Below are 22,866 nucleotides of genomic sequence, written 5' to 3' on the forward strand. Positions count from 1 at the left end.
CCGGGATCCGAACCCGGGCCGCCAGCAGTGGAGCGCACGCACTTAACAGCTATGCCACGGGGTCGGCCCCGCTTGTATAGTCAATATGATATCAAAAATTGATTTGAAATCAAAAAATTGATTTTTGACTAGGGTGTCAAGACAGTTAAAAGGGGAAAGAATCTTTTCAATAAATGGTGCTGGGTAAACTGGCTAGCTACATGCAAGAGAATGAAGTGTTACCCTTACCTTACACCATATACAAAAATTATCTCAAAATGGATCAAATATCTAAACTCAAAGGAAAAAATTATAAAGCTCTTAGAAGAAAACATAGGAGAAAATCTTCATAACGTGGATTTGATAGCCACATTCTGGATATTACATCAAAATCACAGGCAACAAAAGAAAAATAGATAAATTAGACTGCATCAAAATTAAAAGCTGGTGTGCATCAAAGGAGACCAACAGGAGAGTGAAAATGTAACCCACAGAATGGAAAAATATTTGCAAATTATATATCTGATAGGAGATTAATATCCAGACTATGTAAGCCATTCCTGCAACTCAACAACAAAAAACAAGCAACCCAATAAAAAACGGGCACAGGACTTGAATATGCATTTCTCTGAAGAAAATGCATATATGCCCATTAAGCACATGTAAAGACGCTCAACATCACTAGTCACTAGGGGAATGCATATCAAAACCACATGAGATACTACTATTAGAATGGTTACTATTTAAAAAAAAGGAAAATAAGTGTTGGCAAGGATGTGGAGAAATATTGGAACTCTTGTACATTGTTGGTGGGAATGTATACACGCTACAGTTGCTGTGGAAACAGTATAGCAGTTCTTCAAAAGTTAAACATAGACTTAACATATGTTCCAGATATTCTACTTCTAGGTGTGTATCCAAAAGAATTGAGAATAGATACTCAAATAGATACTTCCACACCAATGTTTATTGCAGCATTATTCACAATAGCCAAAAGCTGGAAACAACTTAAATGTTTTTTTAACAGATGAATGGATAAACAAAATGTACTATATACTTGCAATGGAATATTATTCAATTTTAAAAAGGAATGAAATTCTGATACATGGTACACAGCATGTATGAACCTCGGAACATTATACTAAGTGATATAGGTCAGACATAAAAGAACAAATATTGCATAATTCTACTTAAAAGAAATACTTACATTAGGCCAATTCGTAGAGACAGATAGTCTAATACAGGTTACCAGGGGTTGAAGGAGGGGTAATGGGGAGTTATTGTTTAATGGATGCAGAGTTTTCTGTTTGTGATGATGAAAAAGTTTCAAAAATAGGTAGTGGCAATAGTTTGACAACATTGTAAATGTACTCAATGCCACTGAGTTGTACACTTAAAAATGATTAAAATGGTAATTTTTTGTTATATATATTTTACTACAATAAAAAAAGAAAAAAAAATTTAAGTAATCTGTACAAATTCCCATTTGTTTTTCTAATATAGGAGCATGATTTAGGGCATGGCATATAGGCCTCAGAAGAGTTTAAACAGGTCTTGGAATACATTTTTCCATCATAAATGGTAGCTATTATTGTTATTAAAAATGCCTTAATTGCTATAAATACTATAGAATCAAGGAGAACAGTCTGAGGTAGGTTTATTGAAGTTAGGTTTTTGAGGAGCATAACACCATTAACATTAAATTGAGAGAGGAGAGAAAAGGGGGGCAAGAGATAAAAAACAGCAGTTGAATAATAAAGGCGGAAGACATCAAAGGCTAACTTCATCATGTTACAATTATTTTTCCTCCAAAGACACTGATTATATCTTAACTTTAAACTCAGAATGTCATATTTCACTTAGGTGCCTATCCTCTCCACCACCACCCCCACATTGTGTGCTTAGCAAGATTTTATCATAGACTTTTCCCTTGCTACCCTATATACTCTTCATGTCACAATACAGCAATGACATTGTCCTATTCAAATACCCATATCTCATAGTGTTTCTTTGGCAAAATCGTAGAAAGTTCTTAAAAAAGCAAGTGAGTTTTAGACAACGTATTTGGATCAATGATTGTCAAACTTGACTACACAGCAGAATCACCTGGAGAAATTATTTAAAATACAGATTTTTGGTTTCTATCCCAGTCTTATTAAATCAGAATCTTTAGAATAGAGCCTGGAGATTTATATTTTTTATAATCTCTTTAAGGTTCATGATCAGCCATTCTATTACAGTCTACACAGTTTAGAACACATTGACATTATATGAATTAGAACATATAAACATCAAAAATATTATTTACCAGGGTCATCTGTATTTTAAGGAGTTGTAAGATCATTTAGACATCTAGCTAAGCCTTGAGGGACTGGTCAATTCTATGGTAAACCATGGTGGAAGAAGGAGAAACATGTCATATCGTAGAGAATGGGGTGCTGCTGTGCAAATAGGATGACATAGTGAAGGAACCTGGATAGCAGTATGAGGGCACTGGGCATGTGGATGAAATTCATAGTTTACAGTAGACTACATAACACGATCTACATAGCAGGAAACTAGAGTTTTGACTAAGACTTTATGACTATGTATCAACCAAAGTTCATATATTTTCTCTGACCCAGAATCTCTTCAGTTGTAATGTCATAGCATGAGGCTGATAAGTGCTCAGATTTCTCTGAACTTTGTTCAGATATGCCTGTATCTAATCAGAAGGTATTTCTTTGAGAATATTTTAATAGAGTACACATTTCCTTAAAAATCCAATCTCTTATGAGGGAAGTGACACCTAATGATCTGACTTCTAGAGCAAGATAATAGTTTCATTAATAGTTTAAAGTTTTACAATTTGAGAAACTATTCTAAGACAGTCTTTATTATTGGTCAGTAATACTTTTTAGGAGAGCATATGCTTGTTTCCTACAAAATTTAAATTTGGAAAAAAGGATTTCTTCCTATTCCATTGAGAACCGTGGTGATATAGCATCAGAGAAGAGTGACCATCAGCTACCTGTATGCACTGAGACGTCCACCGGGATGTTTTTGTTCTCAGATCCAGCTTATTAAAAACCAGATTGCACTTTGATAAAAATGAAGTCAATGGTATTTCTAGAATGTTTCCAAGTGTAGGTTACCCCTTTGTTCTTAATAAATGCATAGAGGAACTGTATGTCAAAACTAATGAAAGTTGCCTGTGGAGTAAACCTCAGAAATGTTGGCTTATATATAATTGCTCTTCTAAGCTGCTTTTTCACTGCAGTTTTGGGTCCACTGCTGTCTAACCCTGTTATTTCTCCTCTCCTGGCATTCCTCTTGTGTTTTGTTTTCCTTTGATTTTTTTGAGGAGTTTTATTTTTCACATGTTTTCATTTCATTTGGGAGACCCGGAAGGCCAAACAGTATTCCAAGATAGTGACTGAGTGTGTTAGTAGAAAAAAAAAAAACACTAAGAGTAAGAGATATTTATGAACATTACAATCTGCCACAAACTCTACAAACAATATACAGGTTGCTGCCACCAACTCATACATAAATAAGTCAATCTTAAGTAATCACCACCTATTATACCACCTGATATTACATATTTGGAAAATGAATGCCTTTGGGTAGTAGGTTCTTCACATTTTTAACTGTTGTTTATTAAAATGAAATGTTCCTGGAAGTAGAAATATTTTGATTCTTTATTGCCCTGCACATAGCCTTAATTACTAAACTATTCATTTGAAAGCAAAACTTTTTAACAATAAGACATAGGATTAGCACTTAGAGATGAGATAAAGGTTATCACAGAAGAGTTGCTTCTGAGTAATCCTACGTTCATGGATCTCATTTCTGTAAAATATTTTTAAATTTCGTTTATATGTCCATAACTATGAGTTAGAGTTTTCTATAACCTAACAGGTAACATTTTCTAATCCTTGAAGTTGAAAATTAGATAAGAAGTGCAGCTATAGAAAAGGTCTGAGGTCATATAATTACTGTGGTGCTGCCTAAAATAATAAATCCTGTATCAATAAATCAGTGACATGCCATACTTACTTTCTGTTGGGGGTGTTTACTCATAATAATATCTGGTAATACAACTTCTTATAACTGCTGTTATTCAATTTGCTGTGCTGCACCAGTGAGAGGGATTAACATGCATTCATTCAGTCATTTGCTCCACATTTATTGAGAGTTTATGATGCACTTAGCTACTGAGGTAAAAACGATGAGCAAAATAGATATGGCCCTGCCTTTTCGAGCTTACAATTTAGCAAAGAAAAACATTGAACAAGTAGAAATGCGATTGATGCTGTGAGGGAGAATTCACCATACATTTACTTATACTTCCATTCAGTAAACATTTACTGAGCATCTATATTTATATGCACTATTTTTGGTGCTTAGGATACAAATACTAATAAAATGCAGTTGTTTTTCTTAAGAAGTTTATATTTTGCTCTAGCAGTGGTATAGACAAGAAAAGGAACTAGTGCAATACAGTGCACTGTACTTATTGATATGGAAGCACACGGAACGTCACACATGTAACTCATACTGATGAGAGTGAGCAGATTGTGAAGGGAAGTTTCACGGAAGAGGCAATATATAAGGTGAGTGTTAGGAAATGAGCAGAAGTAAATAATGGAAAGAAGTGGAGACAGCTCAACAACCTGACAGAAAGAGGATAGCCACTTGCAAGTTAACCCAAGGTAATAAGAAAAACAACTTAACTACTAGCTATGACTAGAAAGTTATAATTATGAAACAAGCGGGTAAATGACAATCTTGTATAGCTCTAAACCATATACAATCCATTGACCTAAGATGTGTCACTGTAAGAAACACCAAACAAAACAAAATATCAGAATTACAACATGATCAATGCAAATAGTATCTAGAGTTCATGATAGGCTAAAGTGACAAAGAATTCACATTCTCAGCTAGTCTTTTCAGTCATATGTGCAAAATCAATCCCATTAGTACTAACCTGTTCACTTAAAAATGGTTAAGATGGTAAATTTTATGTTATTAGTATTATTCCAGAAAATGGAAAAAAAAAAGAAAAATAAATCAATCCCACTAGGATTTACATCTGGGCCCTAACTCGACTTTGTTTTGTAACTTCAAACAAGTCATTTAACCTTTCTAAACTTCATACTTTTCCATCTGTAAAATAAAGTTAACTGCTATAGCTCTCTACCTCATCTAGCTGTGACTGATGCGAAAATGCTTTATGATTTTTGCAGAAAGACACTATGCAAATCCAAGGCCATATTATCACCTAAGATATAAAAATCTATCATGCTTAACATTGTATAATACTCTTGGGCTTAATGACTATACTATATTTGATCTATTCTTATTTTTACAATGAATAGTTTACAGATATCTTGTAATCTTATACATTATAAAATAAAAATCCAAACTTCTAATAAATAAACAAAACATAAAATTAAAATATGTGAGGCATATGTGAAACTTTATTCAGGTAGACTTTCTATATTTGAACAACTGCTTTCTCATTTGTTATCACCATGTCATCAAGTGTACCAATAATTAAATTGAATTCACTTTTCATAGGCTAATTATTTAGTAAGCATGGACATTAAATTTCTAGTTAATACATTATTAAACCCCAGGAGTGCTATCCTTAAAATTATTTGATTCTCCTACACTTCACAAGTTTTTCTAATTTTCCTACATAACAATCTCAATTATATTTCACTGTGGGAAATTAAATAAATATGAGCATACAAAATGCATGGCCTATTTATTAGAATAATGACCTATTAATATCCTATCTGTGTCCATTGTGCCAAGACAAATCAAAGACAATAAGTTAGTTGCTACAATATAATGACAAATGATCATTATGTACTTATAACTAAAAACATAAATCTAAATTTTGCTAATATTTCAATTTTTATGATATTTTACTTTGAAACTAATATATTCAATTGGAAGCAGCCATACAACTTTTCAGGGATTTGCGGTTTCTAGGAATGATTGCCTACGTCAAAAAATCATGTGGTCTAAGGATCCTAAGTATGTCAGGATCTTGAGGTCCACTCAATCTGCCCAAGATACTCTAAGCACCTCGTATAGACCAACACCAAGAAAAAAAAAATCAATAAAAGAAAAAGAAAAACATGAGAGTAAAGTAAAAACTGCATGGAAAATGTGCAAATCAGAGAACAAAGAGACCAAAAGAAACAAGGAATAGTCAAGAGAAGATGCAAGACTAACCTGGAAGACAGTCTGGAATTCAGTGTTCTAATCAACGTTATTTACTCAAGCAATGATTACTCTCTTTCAATAAAGCCTTTCATTTTTAGTATACAAAGACTTGCATCCATGACGACTATAACTATAATACTAGTAAAAGCAGTATCATTATTTTAATATCAACAGATTTTATAAAAATATCTGGAGCTGTTTTTCAAATATTCCTGAGATTCTTTTTATTAGGGACCAATAGAAGTCTTGGAAGTGAAGATTAGCTTTAAATTGATGGCATTTTTATATGCACTTACCCTTTACTAAAAACAATCGCCCAAACATCCGTTAACTGGTTACCAAGTTAATTTATCAAACTTCACACTTTTATTCTCAGAGTTAAGTTACACATAGAAGGTATTTTGTGCTTTAGTTCTAAAAGTGTGCAAGTTAGGAATGTGACAGTGTGACTTTGCTTCATACACATATGGTGCTCAAGCTTTTGCTTTCAGTGTCATCTTAGTCTGCCAGATCTCTAATTTTGCTGTAAGGAAATGGGCCAACAGAATACATTGTGCATTCAATCAATCACCAGACTTCTTAGTCTCTGTAAATAGCTGTTGATATGTGTGTCACGGTTGGCAGATTGATACAGCAGATGGGGATTCTGTTGTCAGTCACAATTTTTCCCATTAGGATTGGTATTCTATGAGATTTAGCCCATCCACTTTTCTCTCTGAACAAAGGCAACATTTTTTGGCATTAACAAGAGAATGCCATTATTAAGGATCAATATTTTGATTCAAAATGCCTCACATAATTGTAATGAATTGTTTCATCCCTTATTAAAGTAGCTATCCTATACTAAGATGAGTATTTCTAAAACATGGCTATTTTATTGTTTTTATTGTGGCAAAATATTCATAATATAAAATTTACCCTTTTAACCATTTTTAAGTATACAGTTCAGTGGCGTGAAGTACATTTAGATTGTTGTGCAACCATCACCACCATCTACCTCCAGAACTTTTTCATCTTCCCAAACTGAAATTCTGCACATTAAACTGTAGCTTGCCATTTCCCCTCCACCCAGTTCCTGGTAACCATCACTCTACTTTCTGTCTCTATGAATTTGACTAGACAACATATCTCATAATAAGCAGAATTACACAATATTTGTGCTTTTGTGACTGGCTTATTCACTTAGCATAATGTTATCAAGGTTTATCCATGATGTAACATGTGTTAGAATTTCCTTTCTTTTTAAGGCTGAATAATATTCCACATTTTGTATACCACATTTTGTTTATCCATTCATCCAACAATGGGTTGCTTCTACCTTTTAGCTATTTTGAATAGTGCTGCTGTTAACATGGGCGTATAAGTATCTGTTTGAGTCCCTGCTTTCAATTCTTTTGGGTACATACTAAGAAGTGGAGGGGCCAGCCCCGTGGCTTAGTGGTTTAGTGCACGTGCTCTGCTACTGGGGGCCCGGGTTCGGATCCTGGGCACGCACCAATGCACTGCTTGTCTGGCCATGCTGAGGCAGCATCCCACATACAGCAACTAGAAGGATGTGCAACTATGACATACAGCTATCTACTGGAGCTTTGGGGAGAAAAAGGGGGAAAAAAAAAGCAATAGATGTTAGCTAGGGCTGGTCTTCCTCAGCAAAAAGAGGAGGATTGGCAAAAAGAGGAGGATTGGCATAGATGTTAGCTCAGGGCTGATCTTCCTCACACACAAAAAAAGTGAAATTATTGGATCATACGTTAATTCTTTTTTTAAATTTTTTGAGGAATTGCCATGCCATTTTCCATAGCAGCTGCACTGTTTTACATTCTCATCAACAATGCACAAGAGTTCCAATTCAAAACCTAGCCTTTTATTTAAAAACATGCTTATGACTATTTATAAGATGATTAAGATAAGCAAATGACTTGCTTGGCTCCCTGTTCCCATGTTTCTTCTAACATTCACAGCTTGAGCTTTTTAGTCCACAAACATAAATTTGGATGTTAATAGTGTCCCTAAGCCAGGAAATGCTAATAATCTCTATGTCAATAACTCAGAACCAAGTTAAGCTAGTCGCTTGCTTCTTCTATGATTTCGTATCCCTGTTTTAATCACTTGTATCATTTCACTTGTTCTTTAGTTCCACTTTTTTTTCAGCCACAAATAAGGTATAAATTTCTGTCTTCCTTCAATTAATACCTTATGTATACACCTGAAATTTATACAATGTTATAAACCAATGTTACTGCAATAAACAAAAAATTTAAAACAAAACAAAACAAAAATACCTTATGTAGTAGTGTTCCAATGCCTGAATACTGACCATTTATGACTTTGGTCCATCTTACTGTCAACTAGGTTTAATCCTTATACTACAGACTCTCTATTTATTCCCACCTCAACATAGTCCTAGGACGTACAATTGGCTACTAAGAATGCTGACTCTGTGTTTTCCTTTGTGGAGTGAGTATTCAAATTATCCCTTAAACCAAAGGCTTTGATAAGATCCACAATTGTTATTTAATTTCCTCTCACCTTGGCAGTCCTCAGTGGAATCAAGCCAAGACCATTTCTTGGTATGCTTGGAAAAGAGATAGACTATTCTACTGGCCATATCCTTCTTTGTCCCTGGAAAATTTGTCTCTAAGACTGAAATAAGCCTTTGAGAACCACAACATAAAGAGGACGCTCCTGTGGAAACACCAAACCTTAACCAAGCCAAGTTCCATGATCTAGTCTCATGGTCTATAAATTATCATGTACAGAACCCCAGGAGTGCGTGAAGGCTTTCCAAGAAATGTACATGCACAAAAAGTTTTAAATGGACCAGTTTCCAGAGTCACATCTTCAAAATGTACTCTTTCCTAACGATCTCCCTGAGAATGCACCTGTAATGAAGGAGAAATTTTTCCTTCTCCATCTCCTATCTCACAATTGCCCTTCCTCCATTTTATAAAAGACAGACATCATCCCTATATCTTACCATTTTCATATCTTACTACGGTGCATTGTTCCCTCAGTGGAGAAACTTCTGGGAAGCCAAACAAGAGACAGATCAAAATTTCCCTCTCTGTGTTGAGGATGTAAATGACTCTAATAATGGGTTAGCAAAGTTTTGTAGGTCAGACTGTTTTCAGTTCTTTATTTTCTAAATAATAAATAGGTTGTCAGCTTATATATATTTAAAAATGAATTTTGATGACATATCACTATAAGATTTTTGACATATAGGTCCAAGGTAATCAAAGAAAAGTGTAACATTGCTATAACAAAGCTTCCTTTTTTATATAAACAAATTTTCTCAGTGCTTCTATCTATAAAAATAAAAATTAGAAATAAATATGTTTAACTCAGTCTCATTCTAGCAATAATATTCACTGATAGATACATGAACTAATTGAAAATAAATTTATCCATCTCATTAAGAAATGTGTTTCCAATAAAGGCTTACTTAGATATTTAATATTAAATGACAATGTATACAATATATTTCTGTTGATCTAATAAACTATTTACTACTACTAACGATGATGATAACTTAATCCAGAGTAAAATATTTTAATCCTTAGGTACTTATTTTTACAGGATTTTTAAAATCCAATTTATATACTAATTCTAGTTCCAGAGAATATGATAGGGTCATCTATAAAAGATTCTTAGGCATAAAATATATTATATTAGGATAAAATTTTGTAGGGGACATGAAATGGAAATACAAGTTCAAGGAGAAAGATGAAAAATATAAAATATCCATCAGTTAAAGATGAAATTGTTCATATATTTTTCAAATGGATAACGATGTGTATCATATCAATGTAGACTTTCTATTATGTTTGATACATTTAAAGGAATAGTGTAACATGTAACATTTTATTTTAAAATGTAATATTTATAATGTACTAGTAATTACAGTGCTTACGATCATTTAAACTAGTGATTCAAAGTATTAGATGTCAATTTATAAATATGTGCAGGGAAACATCGTTTTGCAAAATTCTTTTAGGGAGTACTGCAATGGTTTAAAGACCAGCGATCTTGCCAAGCCTTCAAAAAAAGTTCTGATCTTTTGTTTTTTTACAAAATTTTTTTTTGTTTTATATGTATATATGTGATCATACATGTGTGTGTATATATATATATACATTGAAATTTAGATCACTGTGTTTTTCAATTTACTCATGTGTGCCCCTACCTTTTATGAGCACACAAAGATGACTGCTGCAGCCCCAAGTAGTTCCTCAGGCTCCTGGAGTTATACTAATATATCTTCATTAATACTGTAATAAATTTGGTATAAAAACATTCCCTGTTCACCAGGGCTACTGTGTATAGCTACATAGAATATACACTGAACAATTATATGGGACTATTTTCATAGACTACAACGTGAATAGCACCTCCTGGAGATGTGCAACCTGACAGCCCTATCCTACACAGAGGGAAAAAAAAAAGATCAGAGTTCAGGGAAATTCAATAAAAGCTCTCTAGCTCAGCTGCCTGATCCCCACTAAAGCCAAGAAGTTGTTTAATGCATTCCATTGGAGCATAAGCCATAATTTCTCCTGTAACTTAGAGCAGATGCAACTAATTTACTGTTCAACAGTAATACCTAATGAATCTGTGTTAGTTATTGAGGAGGCAATTTGTCTTGTAACTCTAAAATTCCACTCTTAACTTCTGAGACGACTTTCCTCTCTGGAAAATTCATTGTTGGTGCCTGAGTCTCCCAAGTGTTCCAATCTAGTTGTCTTAACTCTTTTGAAGTACACCTGTCTATAATGACAGCCAAAGGTAGTGAATACATGAAGAAAAAACATTTGTCACAAACTAGGGTATTAATGAGTTAGCATGTCAGATAACCATGGTCCTTCCAACAGAGCCAATGCAATAATAGCTATAATTCCTAAAGAAATTGAGGAGACATAGAAAGTGCTTAAACCTGGATTGGATAAGGACTTCAGTTTGCCTTATCACATGCATTCACAAAGGAGGAAATTTTATCCCCAAGGAGGTGAACATTAGTCCTTGAGAGATGAAAAAATTTTATACATTACAATGGTTTGTGGTCTTCTGAAGGGCTACAGATCTTAAAGAGATATACAGTAAATCTATGGCATTAAAATTTCTTAAGGGTAGAGGGGTAATTAGGAAAAAAAATGTCTGAAATTCTCCTTAAGGGGCAATAATGAAAAAAAGGTTGACAAAAACTGATTTACAGCCATTTGCTGGTACTTCTCCTTCCAAAATAATGTAGCATATTTTTGGGAAACCAGCATCTGAATTAGAAGTAGAAAATAAGATGTGATTACTTCTCCCCTACCTAAAAGCTTTGTCATGGTACAGTTCCATGGTATTCTGGACTCAGTAAGCCAATAGATTCTTCTTCTGCTTCTAACCAATTGTATTTAAGAGAGCTAGTCTTGAAAACTGAGAGACAGAGTTCTAAGGTTGTTAGCCAAAAGGTTTCAGGGAACTTTCCTCTGTTATGTCAAACTTCTTTTAGAAGCACTCACAAAGTCTCATGGTAATTAAGAAAAAAAAATGTACCTAGGCCAGGGACTAACTTCTTCAGTTATGATACAGATGCTACTGAGTAAAGGGAAAGGACAATAATGTTGACTGATAGAGAGAAAGGTGCTATATGCAGTACTAGAGAGGATATTTTTCATAAAAAAATAATAGATGACAGGCTTTGGGATCTGATAGCAACCCCCCAGTATCCATTCTCCTTTTCTTCCTTTTGTAATACAATCTTCAAATTTCAACTGGACTCATGACCACCAGCTAAAAATGCATTTTTGAAATTCTATGGTAGATAGATGTGGCCAAGTAAATGGAAGTGATATGTGCAACTTCTGAGTAGTGTTCTTAAAGAGAAGGGAACTGCCTTCCATTTCCCCTTTTTCTCCTTCGCACTGGCGAGAATACAGACAAAAAGGCTGGAGCTAAAGGAGAAATCTTAAAGCATGAAATGGATTTAGGATGCACTTGAGGATGGCAGAGCATCAGGGTAGAAGCATCCTGACAAAGTAGGGCAACCATATTTAGCTCTATACTGTTTACATTCTGACCATTATATAAACTTTCATCTTGCTTGAAGTTGTGATTATTTTGGTATTTGTTATAGCATCCAAACTTGGATCTTAGTTAATATACAGTCACATCTAGATTTGAATCTCTTTATCACCACTTAATTACGAAGCCTTGAACCTATTATTTAATGTACTTGAAACTTGGAGTTATTTTTTGTAAAATGGGGATGATAATACTTGCTTCACAGGAATATTTAGAGTATTAAAAGAGATCATCTATATAAATGTACCTAACACAATATCTTGCACACGAATGAACAAATGTTTCTTTGTCCTTTTCTTGTTCATCAATGACGAGGCTTTCAGTTTAAAACACAGATTTAGTATTCAATTTTTCAGTTGTTCCCAAGTGAATAAATAACTTAGGTTTGAAAACTCACCTACATCCAAATCCTCTAAAGGCCCAGAGTCCTATTTACAACAATTTTAACTGTCTGTTCCTAGTCCTGCTTATTTTTCTACTGTCCTGGACCTCTCACTTTTTCCTGTGACTGAGGCTACACTTTATTTTCTTCCCCACTCTTGTGGGTTTGACAATCATCTGGATATTAGGCAACCTTAGTCTGGTCCTTCCTCAAGTCCACAGATACACATACACACACACAGAGTCATATACAGATATTGGAGTGCTTTAGGTCAACCAACCATCACTTTTAATTTCAAATGACACTGAAATGAATTATGATTAAATTATGTAATTTAATCAACAATAAATTTTGCAGATCAAACTATCAGTGAGGGGTTAACCTTCTGATGCAAAGGACATTGGGACATATACCAATGTCAGAACCATTTACACACAATGGAAATAAATGGTGTCCATCACCTGTGGAGTAGTAGACCTTTTGATCTTAACTTGGAAGCAAAAATGGAGTATCAGACTTGAATTTGACATGGATAGAATTCTACAGGAATTGCACTTCTACTATTAAAATGGCACATTTTTTTCAGACTTGTAATAATCTTTGTGTATGTACATGTTACCCCCCAAATTTTAGGAAGCGAGTTTTTAGAAAAATTCTTCCAATTAATTTTAACCATTAATAGAAGTATTTATTCCATTCTTTAAACAGAAGGCTGAATTGACACATGTATAGCATGATTAAGTAAATTTAATTTTAATTCATTTCTTCAAGTCAATTATAAGAAATAAGTCTATCTGTGATGCTCTGTACTATTTTTGGACTTGTTTTACTTTCAGTACAATGCTATATTAAATAGAACTGTTTGAATAATGAACTGTCTGTTGTACTAATATCTCTTCAGGAGAATAGAATTTTTGGAGATAAAATTCATTCCTATAAAATGCAAGCCAGATATTATTCAGAAATAAACTAAATACTATTGAAAGGTTCTCTGTATTTCATCATTTGCTTTGGAGAGAGTTTGCTGGAGTACCATTTGTTCTGTAATTGTAAATCTACACAACATAGAAACACAACAATGAAAGGCAAATATATTTGGGGTGCTAAATGACAATTTCGAGATAAAATGTCTTGTATCAAGGATAAGTTTCAGCAAAGGAGTATAGACAATTTTAAAGCAATATTATTGATTCTGAAAACAAGAGAATTCATATTCAAGAAGTTAAACTAGCATCCAAGCGTTCTATTATTAGCAACAATAATAAGAAACATATTGAAGCCACTCATGAGTGCAATGCAATAAGGTGGTTCTGTTCTCTGCACCCTTACACATACATACTCATACCCCAAAGTGCTGCTTTGAAAATAAGAAATGATAGTGTCATTGTTTCAATTCTTTTAACTTTTAAAGGTAATAAAAATACAACTTTCCTGTTTTAATGGAAAATTATTTAAAAGAATTATTGAATTTATGACAGTTACTATACAGTTGGGTGCTACGGATTGAATTTTGGTTCCCCAAAATGTTTTATGTTGAAGTCCTAAACCCCAGTACAGAATGTGACCTTATTTGGAGATCGGGTCTTTATAGAGGTAATCAAGTTTAAATGAGGTCATTAGGGTGAGACTTATTCCAATATGACTGGTGCCCTAATAAAAAGGAGAAATTTGGGCACTAAGACGTGTGTTAGAGGGAAGGTGATGTGAAGAGACACAGAGAGAAGATGGTCATCTATAAGCCAAAGAGAGAGGCCTGAAACAGATCTTTCCCTCAGAGCCCTCAGAAGGAATCAACTCTGCAGACACCTTGATTTTGTATTTCTAGCCTACAGAACTGGGAGACAATACATTTCTATTGTTTAAGCCACCTAGTCTGTGGCATTTTGTTATAGCAGCCCCACAAACTTGACTAATGCAGTGGGTAAAGACAATTGTAGTGTGTGTGTGTGTGTGTGTGTGTGTATAAGCAGTGACCTACTAGTCAAACAAATGATCTTTCAAACTTAATAGCCATAGCCATTCTCTGTCACTGGAGAATAAATAAGGTTGTCAACCTAAAAACAGTCCTATAAAAAGTTATCGGGGGGGGAGGGAAAATGAAGTGATATAGGTCAAAGTGTAGAAATTTTCAGTTGTAATAAGTTCTGAAGATCTAATGTACAGCATGGTGACTATAGGTCATAGAATGGTATTGCATACTTGAAAGATGCTGAGAGTAGACCTGAAGCATTCTCAGCACACACACAAAAGAGTTAACTATGTGAGGTGATAGATGGGTTAATTATCTTGAGCTTGGTAATCATTTCACAATTTATATGTATATCAAATCATCACATTGTATACTTTAAACATATACAACTATATTTGTCAATTATGCCTCAATAAATTAAAAATACTTTTTAAAAATAAAGTTATGATTATGTCATCTCTTAATTCATCTAAAACTTTATTGAACCTAGTTGTAGTTTCCCTTGTTCTCCTTTTGTGGTAATGAATTGCAGAAGTTTATTACCCTAATTTTAACATAAAAATTTCATTTATATGTTCCTCATTTATGTATGTTCAACTTTAACATTTCGCTTTGTTCTGCTGTTTTGAGGAAAACATAGAGGTTTTACCTATTCTATGTCTATATGACTATAGATTTTGTTCATCTCTACCTTAAAACTTTCTTTTTTTTTTTTTGTGAGGAAGATAAGCCCTGTGCTAACATATGCCAGTCCTCCTCTTTTTTTGCTGAGGAAGACTGGCCCTGGCCTAACATCCATGCCCATCTTCCTCCACTTTATATGGGATGCCGCCACAGCATGGCTTGCCAAGCGGTGTGTCGGTGCACACCCGAGATCTGAACCGGCGAACCTCGGGCTGCTGCAGCGGAGGGCGTGCACTTAGCAGCTTGCGCCACCGGGCGGCCCCAAAAACTTTCTCTTTTTAACTGGTATTTTCAATTTTTTATCTATACAAACATTGAAGCCCCTCCATTTGTTGAATTGTTTTTATCAACTGTTGGTTTGGTTTCTGTTACATTTTCCTTTCAGAGGAGCACTTCTGCTTGGAGTTCCATTTGTACTTCACTCATGCTTTGAGCAAAAGCATGGACTTTTTCCTTTGGCCATCTTGCTTTGTCCAAAATAACTTAAGATTTTTACTTCTCCTCTTGGCTCTTCTCACTTCCCTTTTGCTGCAGGGTATCCCTTCTTTGTACTTGCATCATATTCTCCACATCCATATCATAAGTGACAAGTACTTAATGAATGTTTCCTTTCCTTTCATAGGTATTGCTACTAAAAGAAACATTTTCTTTTTTGCTGCTATTGAGACTCTTTCTCCTCAGATAATAGATATTTGGAAAATTTTCATGGTGACAGCTGTCAAAGATAAACAAAACTGGACATTAGTTAAAGCAGTAAACAGGTTTTATTCAGTAACTAAAGACAGCAGAGAAAGAGTTGAGCTCTGTTATAACTTGTGCTGAGGTGACTGGGTGTTTTAAAGGGAGAAAGAGAGAGTAGGGAGGGGGAGATGTGGGGGCTCAAGTGAAAAATTACAAAGTATCAGTCCTTGTAAATGTGATTAGGCCAGCTGTGCCTGCTAGCTGGCAATTATGGAAGCTAAGATTCTACCCTGCCACAGAAACTGGGAGACAGACGCCCTATGCTTCCTGATGATTACATTTCAAAGGAACGGTTTTCAGGTCCTTGAGAAAGACACTCCTAAGTTGTAGCTGTCATCCTCAAAAATAAAATAGTCATTTATTTTACCAGTCAAATGAGTTTACTTGGAAATAGCAGAGAATTGCAATTTGGGACAAGCAAGCTATGGTGAAACGGAGGCAAGTCTGAAGAAGGAAGGAGAGGGGCTTGCTTTCATAGTAGAAAGGAAGAAGTAGGGAGGGGCTGTTTTGGACAAAAGTTTATTGAGGGAGAACAAGAGCTCAGAGTGGTGGTTTCTCATTGACTGGCCTGTTGCTGGCTGGGCAAGGAGAAAAGTTTCCTTGCTCTTGCTGGGGTCTGCAAAGGGCCATGAGTAATAGTGTGTGATAGCTCCCCCTTCGGGTTTCCTTGACTCCATTTTAAATGAGGTTTCCTTTATTTATTGTCACATTTCCTCCTTTTAATCAAGATCTTTCCTTGAAAGTGTCGGGGGAAGAGGGAGAATCTCCCTCTGCCCTTTCCCTTAAGGTTCTTATGGCTAGCCAAATAATTAACAAGGCAGGTTAGCAGGAGAAAATAATACCAAGTTTAATAACATGTATACATGGGAGAAACTCAGAAATGAGCAACTCGTCCCTCTGTCTAAGCTGCTTGCTTAAGTATTGCAGCTAAAGGCGAGGAGCGTGTTGGGGGCGGGTAGTGGCCTGGGACTTCAGAGGGCAGGAAGACAATTCTTTTCAGGGTCATCTATAGATAATGTGGTCAGGGAGAGACAGAGTTTTTGATAAAAGAGGCTTGGTGCCTTTCCTATTGTAACCTCTATCCTACATTATCTTTACAGCCATCATGATAGAAGATCTGTTCCAGGAAGGAGCCACCATGTCAAATTCTTTAGGCAGTTAGTGAGGGAGGTCAAATGTCCCTCAGAGAAAACAATCAAGGCAAAGAGATATATTTCAGGGTGGCCAAATCTTAATCTCCCACAAAAGCATCACTGATCAAGAGTCAAACTTTAGTGGTTTTTGTCCCTTGGTACCAGGAAGGACCGTTCCTTGTTGTCAAGTCCTATGTCAGAGGGAAAGTGCACAGGTTGGAAACCATTGAGAACACATTTGAGTAACAAGGAAAGGTAGAAGAGAGAACTCTCAGGATCTTCTCATTTAAAGTTTGTATCTTATCAAGGTCATAAGCATTGGGGATCAAGTGCTGAGCCAGCATCACCCTATTCAGTATGTCATTTCTACAAAGACTTGACAGGCAATAGACACAGAGCTTAAAAATAATTATGTAAAGCAGAGTTAAAAGTAATATGACAAATTTGGTTTGTATGATGGTTCTAAACCAGAAGCCCAAACCTGAAGCTAGCCAGCGAAATAGATCAAAAGACCATGGAATGTCAGGAGAAATTTACTGTAACCAGTACACTTGCTCCCTGATCCTGTGTAATTAAATTTCTATCTCTTCAGAGGCATTTGGGACTAAAGATAAATTAGTTATAGGTAAGAACAAGGGATCTCCAACATCATGAACATATTGGAGTTTCTAGTGACAGATTCAATAGTCGTAAAGGTTCCTCCTTTTTTAATAGATTGGGAAACACAGCTAAGAACATTGGCTTTCCAAGAAGGACAGGGAGAAGAAAAAGTGAGAATGCGCAAGGGAAAAAAGGTATGCAGGCATGGTCTGGTCATCTTGGGAAAGCTGTCTCCCTCAGCTGTCATCTGTTTCAATTCCTGGAAACCTTTACTTTCAGGTCACAATTGGTGTGCAGGTCCAGTCAGGGTCTGATGTTTTCTTCAGATTTGACACACGAATCCAAGAGTCTATTCCTTGGAGTTTGGAGATGTAAGGGTTGGTTAACAGTACATGATAAGCTCACTTTCAGTGAGGCTGGACTGGGTCTTTCTGAAGGTGTGTTTTCCAGTAGATAAAAGCTCCAGGCTGCAGATTATGATGTCTAATGTTTTTGTCTCCCAGGAGTGCACTGTGGAAAGATCATTCTACCTAACTATAATTATTCTCTGTGGATTTGATTAGGCCTTTATAAAATTGAAGTATATCCCCTTTTATCACCTGTAGATCAAAGGAAGCAGGGGCTAGGTGCATTGGGTGTGCTGTTATAATGACAACAGATTCTTATTGAACTTATGTAAATACATATATTGTCATAAAAAAGGAATATTTAATAAAAGTTTCAGAATTCTGGAGGGATTAGGTAGGAAAAAAAGATAAATGCTTCAACCTTTGTTGTAAAGATAGACTTTACCCAAATTGCTGTAAGTTATAGCTTAAAAGAGAGGAGAAGGGGGGTCTTCTAAATGTAGAAAACAAAACATCAAAGCAACTAGTTTGTCATTAGAGTTTTAGAAATTCTCACCCAGTTCAGTGTTATAAAGTTATCAAAAACCTATATTCCAGAGTACTTATCAAAATCTTTTCTATAGATCTCTTTGAAGATGAAGCACTTTTGAGGGAACATTTTTGCGAAACATCAGAATAAAACAATAACTGTCTGTGAATGACAAAAGACTTAAAAATAGCCATGCTTAAAGGTCTGGTGAGAGTTCACCACAATGCAATTGACAAGGAAATTTGGTTATTTCTATGACATACATTTTAGAACAATAAATAAAATTACAAGTGAACATTATATCAGGACATATTAGATTTTAGGAATTTATATAATTTATAGAACACTTACATTAATAACAATTATCCATACAATATAATTTAAGAAGGTTTATTATCATTTATTTGACAATGCTTTCCATGTAATTTAACATAAAAAATAAGCCTAATTAGTGTAATATCTCTCTTTTTATAAGGAGGGAGAGCAAATCTATTGAGATGTTTTGGAGGCCCTCTGAAAAATCCCCAAATTAGCTAGAGGTCAAAAGGACTTCATTTAGAATTTGATTTGGGGAAGTTTGTTCAAAAATGCCAAAAGATTTTTAAACATTTGATTAAATAAAATCACCAGTAACTGTAAAACAATATTTAGTTATCCATTTAACTAAAGTGACAATTAAAAGACTTCAACGGCAGATACAGAAAGTTACATAGTTGTAAAAAGTCTTAGTGCTTTTAATATTGAAGAGACTCAGTTTTTTAAGTAAAGACCTGATAAAGACAATGTGAAGCACAGGAAATATTTTCATAAGGCACAGAATCATTTTTTCCTAAACAGATTACATTCAAGGTAAAGAAAACTTTTGTTTATAGTTTCTTATTAAGAGTAGATTAATAATCTAAGAAAATTTTGTCCTTTTAACAGAGAGAAAAGCAAATTCTAGTTTTGTACCAGTGTACTGTTCATATTAAAATTTATTTTATTTTTAAAATTTCTAAAAATTTAAATAAACCCATTCTAATCTTAGTCAGCCTGACCACACATAAAATTCTTTTCTCAAAATTCTTTTTCCATAAATTTTTTCCAACTTTTTTATATCCAATTAGATTTAGTCTTATCTTTTCTTATTTTGGAATAATAATTTTATTTTGGACAAAATTATTTTCCTTTTTCTTCAACAAAAATGCATATCCATACTTTATATCTTTTTATTGAAAATATTCATCTTATTTTCTATATACAGTCATTCCCTCTTTTTTTGTTAAAAGTTTCAACTTTATTAGTTCAAATGTTATTTTCTCAATTTCAAACACTTACAAAGCTTATGTAGAAAAGAAATGATTCAAGGCACTTGTTACAGAATAATTGCAGATTTACTCTTAGATGATAGCTTAATTGCCTATGCATTACATTGAATGAATATAAACTTATTTTGCATAATATAGTTAAAACAAACCATATAGTTTTTGGAAATTAATATGAGATTCACTGTATGTCTATAGGTTCATCCTGACATTGTTCTTCTAGACTGAGAATGATGGAGCAAGCATGGACAACAAGATCTCCACATTATTGCTGAAGAGGGTTGCTCTAAGTTGAGTGGGCAAAATAAAGATTTGAAAGATGGGACAACAACTTTAAATTGATGGCAGGGCTATAAATATCTGGGAAGCCACCACCAGAATTCTTAGACTTGCAAGTAGTTATAAGAAATGGGGAAGTTCTTTTAAATAAAGATTGTTGCCCGGTTGTAAAGCTGAAAAGACAAAGCAACAAAGTATGAGCCTATCAAAGAGTAATTACAGCCTGGCCTTGAGGAGTTATCACTGTGTGAGTACAGGACAAAAACGGTGGTTGTTCTTGTATTGGCCTTTCCAGCTGGCCACACAGCCCCTTTTGTAGCTCAGTTTACTGTGGTATAAGAGCAGTGGCTTTCAAATATGTTGGATCATTTCTCAGTAATAAATGTAGTGTATATTATAGCCCAAAACACACCTATATATATAAAACCATACAAATAACTGAAACAAGAGTTTAATAAACTGACACATATTTCCTATTTTCAGTATTTGCTATGCATGCACTCTATTTTGCAATTTATGAAGCTATTCTCTTTGATTTATACACAGATAATAAATTATCAAAAAATTACATATAAAATTGAAGATACATATTATCCATTTATCTATATAGAAAATATGTATAATTTCTATTAAAATAAAGGTTAATCATAATTCACCAATGGTCTGTGACCACAGTTTTGCGTGCGTGTGTGTGTGAGGAAGATCAGCCCTGAGCTAACATCCATGCCAATCCTCCTCTTTTTGCTGAGGAAGACTGGCATTGGGCTAACATCTGTGCCTATCCTCCACTTTATATGGGATGCTGCCACAGCGTGGCCTGACAAGCAGTGCCTCGGTGCGCGCCTGGGATCCGAACCCGGGCGGCCAGCAACAGAGCGTGCGCACTTAACCACTACACCACGGGTCCAGCCCAGTGACCACAGTTTGAAAAACAAGAAGTTATAGGAAATCCTTCCATGGAAGGGGAAAACTCTCACGGGAACTCCATTGCTTCTTACCTTCCAAAGGGACACCTGCTGCTTTGCTGGAATTCTCTCAGCACCAATGCACACAGTTTGCACAGAGTTAATTTACACTTTTTACTCTAAGTGTTTTGATATTTTCTCTTTGGTTCATTTTGTATTCTCAGCTCTTCTTTCAACTTTTATTAACTATTTGTAATCTTTGTTTTCTAGTGAAAACTAGGAAGCAGGCAATTGTCAATTGCCTATTACATATAGTATCCTGTAGTAGATTAGCAATTTATAAATACATTTCATAATTTTTAGAAGTAGTTTAACTATTTGGAAATTTTTTTAACATGACACAAAACATGTTTATTAATAGACTGAAATATTTTTTGTCTCTCTGTAAAAACTAAAAAGCCAAAAGTAGATAAACTTATGTTTAGTGTTTCATGTTTATCTTATTTGGAAATGATTTAGATATTCAATGAATATTCATTATTTAGTTTAACTTAGTATAAACTTTTATCTTATTTACATTTATTTAGAACTCCTGCTTTTAACAATTATGTTTGGAGTAGATATTAAACAGCTAATCATCATCTTGTTATTTTTCTTGTTGACAAATTCTGTAACAGAAATAGCATAAGCTTATTTGACTAGTAAACCGAAGTAGAAAAGTTGTATGCTTACATTACATTCAATATTAATGACTCTGAATACATGCCTGTTTTGTTAAACCAACAAACTTAAATTAGCTTTTATTTATCAAAGATTATCCCAGATCATGTGAACTTGAAAAAGATTTGGATTAGTTTCTATATTCCTGAGAGTTTTAGTAATACTTAACGTATACAAATGTTTAATTTTTTGTTAGCCAATTAAATAGATTTATTTATAAATTAATTTTGGCAATACTATCTGGAGGTAGAAAACTATACAGACAAACACAGACAGAGATTTTTTTAAAAAATAATTTTAGCCATGTCTCAGGTATGACACTTAAAAGAATAGTTGGATCCAAATTGTGTTTCTCGCCGATGGACTACGTTAAGGTTACATGATCAGATGGTCAAAGTTTTTTCTATACTCAAGATTTTTATTTGCATGTTGTGAAGATCCTTTTAGAGCTGTTTTTGGAGTCACTTTGTCTTTTAGAAGCTTCTGCATACCAATCAAAGAATGAATTCTGTTATCTCTGAGAGGTTTGAAATCCTCTCTTTTAAGGATGCCTCTCAAGGTGGACTCATCTGATATCAGAAGGCAAAGTACCCTCAAAAGACCTAATTTTAAAAGGGAGAGTTTTAACAGGCATGGTTGGTAAGGTTTCAGCACTAGAGAAGAGGTGGTGCAAAAGAGAGAGAGGAAAATGGCATTGGAGGTGAGGCTTGAGCACAAGATGGCTGTTGAGCCTCCAGAGACAAAGACAATGGGGAAAGGGAAGAAGAGGCCTCAAAAGCCATTTTGACTTTTTTTTTAAATTATTTGTTCACCTCAGTTAATTTAGAAATGATATTTTGCAAAGAGACAATTTTAGGATCTTGAATACATTTGGAAGCTTTCAGATACCAATTAAAATAGGCATCCCATCCAGTCTATTTAGATTTAGAGCTGTGTTTTTTTAATTTGGTTCTGAGAAAAACAACTTTGGGGAGATCAAAAGTTCCTCTTATTGGCCACTGAA

This window comes from Diceros bicornis, chromosome X (assembly GCF_020826845.1).
Source record: "Diceros bicornis minor isolate mBicDic1 chromosome X, mDicBic1.mat.cur, whole genome shotgun sequence".
NCBI classification, from domain to species: Eukaryota; Metazoa; Chordata; class Mammalia; order Perissodactyla; family Rhinocerotidae; genus Diceros; species Diceros bicornis.